A 7,237-nucleotide genomic window follows, 5' to 3' on the forward strand; every position below is an offset into this window, starting at 1 on the left:
AAAGCCAAATTTGAGAGGAGCAGGATCCTCCAACACCGAAGCCTCAGCAGCACTACATTTTGATATTTTTCATTGCATCGATCATGATAATAATTAGATGCGGAATCCAAAAAAGCCAAAGAAATCAAAGCTTCAAAGCGAATTCTCATTTTACAGCAGACATTAATGTGGAGTTCAAACTAAAAATCAAAAGCCATTGAGATTATAATATAACTGCATCGTTTTAAATCACTTTCCATGATAAATTACCTGTTTGACAATAGGTCCATAACCTGAAACGCATCAACCTTTACACTTTATTGTTGGAAAATACCTCCCACAGAAAGAAGCTGTCAAGTGCTTGACGTTAGTTAAACTCAGCCTGTGCGTCTCCTGCATTATCTTCAGGCAGAGGAAGGTAGAGAGCAGCCTGTCCTGCTGTAGCCTCAGGGATCAGGGCAGATCTGGGATTGAGGTTGATAATGAGCAGGGGGATAAAGTAGAGTTATGGAGGTCTTATCACCCTGAGCCCCTGGGTCACACAGTACTGCTGGTGGTCACAGACAGTTTAATCATTTAAAAAAAAGCTCGCAGTTTTTCATAATAAAATGTTGTTTCTTGTAAATAAATGAGTCTACTTTTTGGCTTCTTGCAAAAGTTAATAATATGTTTACATGAGGAATGAAGGTAACAATTTTAGCATTGTGACACAGCTTTTACATCACTTTTCCAAAGATAACAGTCTCATTACTGTTTTCTTTTTTTTTCTTTTTTTTTGCCTGAAGTGTAGGATGGCTTGACTTTGGGTGATAGCAGTGTTAGACCTTGTCACTGTGAGTGTGTGGGGGTCAGAGGGAGACAGAGGTGAGTGGGGTGGGGGGTTGCTAGTCCCCAGGCTGTGATTTGTTAAAGTGCATCAGACGGGAGTTGACCAGAATCTGAATAAATCACTTCAGTGGCACCAGTGACAAAAACTTGATAATGCCCCTCTGTTATCTGCAGGCTATTTGCTGCTAATTATTGAGCCAATAAGAGGGACATTTGTGTAACTGCTTCTACCTTTTTAATGAGTCCATTTCAGTTTTAAAGATTCCCCATGGACACATATGAAGTTCTATAAAAATCCCCCAAGTTGGCTTGGCTTGAATTAAAATGGCTTTTTTTCCTCACAAGAATTTGCAATTACCTAGACAGATGTTTTTAAATGTTGCCTCTTCTAGTTCTTTGTCATCATAGCATAAATAAGTAGATGTTGAAGAGGTCTGACGTCTCTGAAAAGTCCATTCTCAACATATGCATACTGGAGGCTGCAGATTTTTACATGATATAATATATGCTATTTGCATATGGAACGGTGACTGGTTTCAAAATGGTTCACAAAACAGTCCTATATATACAGCCATTGCATTGAGCACACACTTTCCCCTTCAGCAGACCAAGTACAATAAGTACAAATACAGTTCAACATAAGCAAAATAAGCAGTAGGAATTGAATTTAAGCCATGCTCAAATAGAGATGCAAAAAAACCCCAACAAGAGTGAAATGTCCTGTATTGTGCAACACAATGAATTTGCATTGGCACCAGGGGGGAAAAGCAGGTTGGAGTAACTTGTAGGAGTATCATGTATGATCCCAGCCTGGATGAGTCAAGCAAGGATTGCCTTACCATTACCATTCTTACTTCAGGCCAACCGCAGACACAGCAGCTGATGAAAAGATTAATTAGGGGAGGTTAAAAAGCCATTTGATACTGCTGAGTTTGATTTAATGACGTGTTTTAGGATTAAAAGAGTACCAGCAAGCTGAGAGGTTAACGGCAAACAGAGCTGCCTTCTGCTAATCACTATTATTCTACTTGTTTGGTAACTTTCTCCGACCCTTTGAAAGCGAAAAACAGAATGTTTTTCAAAACAAATGTCAACAGAGATATTTAGGACGAGCAGCAGCAGTCCATCAGCATTTCCATGGCAACAGCGGTGAAAACAGGAGCAGGCCTCCACTTCTTCCCGCATGTCAGCATGTATCCCATTATGGTTGTACTGTGTGGACAGAAGAGTTCTGCCTGCTTGCCACAACTTTATTTATTTTACTGTCTTTCATCTGCAAACCACCACCAATCTGCATCAGAGAGAAATCCACTCTGTGTATCCCATAGGTGTCATTTAGGATTGATTCCCTGGAATTAGCAGGCAAAAGTAGAACCATGTGGCTGTCTGTCTCTCAGTCTGTCCTTACCAACACCTGAGATAAAGCGTTTTGGACATGGAGAAATGGCACATGGCCTCCTGGAAAATTAACATCTTGAGTGTCTGTCACTCTCTGCTTAATATTAAGGACAGAAGTGATTGTAAGTACAATCCACTACAGTGTGATTTTTAGATAAACACTGCAGAGTATTTGTTGCTTTAAACTAGATAATGCTATATAACTAGTTCTGCACTTCATTACTGACACATATTCACCAATGAAAAAGACATGTTCAAGATTCCTGCTGAACGGCTTTAATTTCAGCGGTACAACTACAATCCATCTGATCATTTCTACTTTTTTCAGTATTCAAAATATATATTTTAAGAATGTCTGAGCTCTTCTGATTCACACGACCTCTGCAGAAACACTGATAAGCCAGCGTGAATCTGCTTTTAGCCAAACTTAGGTCCAAGGTCACAGACAACACAAGCGCTCGAGCCTGTTGTATATCACAGATAAGCAGTGCTATTATTTATTGATCAAGTGTCATTCAGTTGCAAGGTCTACTTAGCTGGAAAACTGGACAGTACAAACACTGACCTACCTACAATTCTTTGGGAAAAAAAGTTAACATAAATAAAAATGAGGACCACCAGCAGCTTCAATATTTCTGAATTTGTATCTGGCAATGTTTATCATATGTGCGCTACACCCTACCACAGAAAACCAGAGAAGTCATCATAAGGTCTTTAAGTGGTTGTTCACTTGAATTTGGCTCTAATGCTAAATTTAACTCTGATTAAGTGGTTTCATACGCAAAAGATTACCGTATGTAGAAAAAAAAGAAGCTATTGACTGAAGTTTTGCCTTGCAGTTCACCATTAGTAGGTCTTATTTAGTCGTCTGTTCATGTGTGGATTTTGTAAGTAGAGAAAGGAGGGTAAATATCAAAAATGCACAACCAGCATTTCAAGTTTGTGCAGAAATTGGACATTTATTGGTGAAAACATGGAAACTTTGTCAATTTTTGCAAAATAGCCGTTCAGTTTTTTTTCATAAAACATATAAAAACAGAAGCATAGTAACAAATACGGGATCAATTATTACACAAACACCAGCAGCCATAGGTTTAATATTTTTATATATAATTATTAGTGTCACTATTATTACAGTTTTGCGACACACACACACACACACACACACACACACACACACACACACACACACACACAATCTGCATTAAAGAGACAAAAAAGAACAAAGCTTTTTACTGTTATTGCAGATAAGTACAACGAAATCTTTATGTATATATATTTGTCAGTCTTTCCACTTTAGGTATTTAGCTTACTGCACAAAAAAAATTCAGAATATACAGAAAACATAAATTAACTTTATTGGAACTCCAGCTTGCGTTTCTTCCCTGTGGACAACTTAACGCTGCAAGTACTAAAGTCTTAAGGAGGTGGTAAAGAAAAAATAAGATTATATATTTCATTTTTAACATTATTCAGTTTACATATACAATAGCTAAAACGAATTGCTTTTTAAAATCAAGGTATGGCCTCACTGATGTTTTAACTTATATGAAATTATGTTCTGCTTTGATTACTGCACACAGTCATTCAAGCAATTCATATCAAGTAAAAAGCAAGCGTATAGGACAAAGTTGACTGATGCAACATGGAACATCTGCCACTTGATTGATTCCTAAATCAAATTGCCCATAGAAACGACTCAAACTATGGCTTTTAAAGGAGCTTTTTCACCCTAATACATGGCCCATTAGCAAATGGCCATTCATCAAATTAACCCTACCTCGAGAGAGCTGCCAGCGTCTCAGAAAGTACAGTGCCACAGTGCTCTCTGTCTCCAGTCAGGACACACTCAGCAGCGCGTCCACTTTGCCATGACTGTGTTTACCTCAGGAATACACAAATGCAGCTCACTGCAGGCTCTATTAAGAAAACGAGACCAAACCTCTCCTGATCCACAGAACACAGACTGCTTCACCCTCTTGTGTTATTTACAGAATTTAGTCTCATTCCCTCGTAGTCATTTTGTAGATATTTTTTTTACTAATGCAGAATATTCTACGTTCTACATGCAGCATATGAAGCATGAATTATTTCTCTCCACATGTGATTATTCACAGTTTTTCTTATGAACATGAAGCAGTAAAGCTTGGCTCTAAATGTTCCTGAGAGCATACAAATGCAATAATCAGCACACTTAAAACACATAATAACACACACAACTATATTCTAAAAATTCACGAAAATAAACAGGTTTACCAAACCTTTAATTAGCATGAAGTTGTGTACTTTAGCTAGAATTAAGGAGCTTCAGGCCCAGCTGTGGTGAGCCTGATTACTTAATAATATGGTGATAAATGCAACTATCAATCAAAACCCCTGACAGGACTTACAATTCAGGAGAGATCGGCCAAAATAAGAGCTGCTGACTCTCTCATTGTGGCGGTGTGTACGGGGGTGTGTAAAAGGATACGCGGTGCAGTCAGCAATGAAGGTACTTGCACCAGTGCAATGACAGGAAGAAATAAAGTGTCACTTTTTATTTACAGAGCACAGCGGCAGTAACTACAGCTCTGTCTCGCAAACAACAGTTGTGCAATTTAAAAGCTAAAGTCACGCACAGTGGAGGACAACAATGACACTGTGGTTGAAACACTGGTGGAAGCCACAGTAAACACACCTTACAGTACACTGAACATAAAGGCTTCCTGAGCACAACACAACTGGTTTTGATGGCAATGATGAAGTAAGACCAGCGAACAGTGTTATGTTTGTCTTCCACCAGAAATTTACATTTCAGATTTCAATTGTTTTATGCATATCAGTAAAAATATGTCACCCAGAAACCCGGCTAACTTTGTACTTTTATGAAATATTTTCACACCCGTATATCGCTGTAGTCATTAGAATGGACTCTTTTTTGCTTTCATGTAATCTGCTTTGCTTTTAAAAATAAAAGAAATCACATTTATACATCAAGTATTTTAATAATCTTATAATTTTTTGGGATATTGTCCAACCTGGAGACAATTAGGAGGGTGAGATCATTTGAAATATTCAAGTAAAATGTTAAAATATGCTGCAAAGTAATTAAGGGTTTTCAAATGTTTGCTGCTTTGTTTTTTCTTTTGAAAATCATCGACTGCAAAAACTCAATCGCATAAACTCCTGGTTCAAAACAATGCCAGGTGAAAGTGTAATAGCAGTTTTAGTTAGTTATTTAATACTCCTAAAAAAATATTTGTGAAAGATGAATAACACAGTTAAATGTGCAGTGATGAGTTTTAAAAACAGCTCTTCTTAAAAACAAAGTGAATGTGTGCGAGTGTAGGTTTTCGTTTAAACACAGTGAGGTGTGAGAATGATTAAAGTGCAATTAAATTAAACGTGGTCATCTCTAACAAAACACAAAAGTCCAACATATTAAGAACTCTGTAACATCTCGATGAGATGCATTCTGCTGAAATAATTATCTTACTTATTCTAACTGTTATGTTTCCTGAAATATGCCGTATCTCTCTCTCATACGCACACCTATCCCCAGTGGCTACTACTTGTTTTGGCCCTTTTCTTCCACAAAGGTCTACTGTGCTTTTCTGCAGGTTGAAAGTTTTCACAGCAGAGATGACACGAAGCAAATTCTGGCTCTGAGGTAAATCACTGCAGCACTCGGGACTGCAGCTATTCTCTCTCACCTCGCCACTTTTAGCAGACCGTGGCTGATTTCCTTCCTTGCGTGACTCCAGAGTGTAAACACACAGCCAGAGTGACTCATCACTATTTCTCACTTCCACGGTCTGATATAAACACATGAAAAGGGTCAGGGGTCATTTTGAGGTGGTGAGTGGGTGGGTGGAGGGCCAGTATGTCTCTCCATCAGACATCTTCCATTCTCCAAAGAATTCACAGCTTCCTGTGGCCAAAGCCACATGCCTGCCCACTCTAGCCTAGAGGAAGGAGAAAGAGAAACACAGTTAGAAGTAGGGAGAGAGATGGACGGACAGTTTGGGTGATAGATTGCCTTCTCTGCCACGCTCCTCTTCAGCAAAATGGAAAGAATGCAGTGGGGATGAGGCTGTATCTCGTTCCCCCATGACAGGACCAGAAAAAAGAGTGATGGCTAGAGAAAGGATGGAGGGGCTAAATCTGGGTTTGAGTGTATCGCAGAAATGAACTACATTGTGTTTTATGTGCTGGTAAATTGACTTATAAGTCTTGAAAACATTGTTTATCTGCACCTGCCAGCTAGTCTTTTGAGCACATTGGCACTTTGTTAAAATGAGATGCCTAAGAAAGTCCTGATCGGCTCTTGAAGCCTGCAGGGTATTTAAGGTGGAAGGGAGGGATAGCCACTTCCTTTCAGGCCCCAATCTGAAGAAGGGCCAAATACAGTCTAACATAAATCACTTTAAACTCCACAGCTTTCGCAGTACCATTGTTATAGAGCAGACCAGCGGAAAGAGGCCGGTAGCAGGTGGAAATAAAAAGCCCTTTGACAACCATAAGGTAAGATTCTTCCCAAGATCACCACAACATTTACACAAGCCAAAGAGAGCAATGTCTGGTTGCCAGCACCAGGCTGGACACATATACACACCAATATTTAGTCAGCGAGACTCTCGTATACACTGATACATGAATACATGTATCAGTGGCATAGGCAGCTGCAAGAAGCATGTAAAAACAACAATGATGCAGCCACTGACTGCACAGAAAAGCAGACACAGAGCCAGACGGATGGATGGATTCACACTCTTATTTTTCTCAAGTCCAAACGAACATGTAAGTGGTGCGTTGAGCTTAAACAAACACTGTTAAAATAAAATCTGTTGGCTTCGTTATAGTGGCTTTAAAATGTGGTTTGTTGCAGTTGAGTTTGGAGATGAAAGCATTATCAAATTCAGGAAGGGAAATGAACAAACAAACTGCTATTTTTTTCCTTTTCTTTCTTTTTTTTTTTTTCTTGTGCAACAATATTTGTTCTGTTGTGTTTTTCTGTCACACAATTTGCACAGATTGCCACGTAGGTCACACC

Source organism: Diplotaxodon limnothrissa, linkage group LG1, assembly GCF_057381915.1.
Source record: "Diplotaxodon limnothrissa isolate DT_005_m linkage group LG1, D_limnothrissa_male_GT1.1, whole genome shotgun sequence".
Taxonomy (NCBI): domain Eukaryota; kingdom Metazoa; phylum Chordata; class Actinopteri; order Cichliformes; family Cichlidae; genus Diplotaxodon; species Diplotaxodon limnothrissa.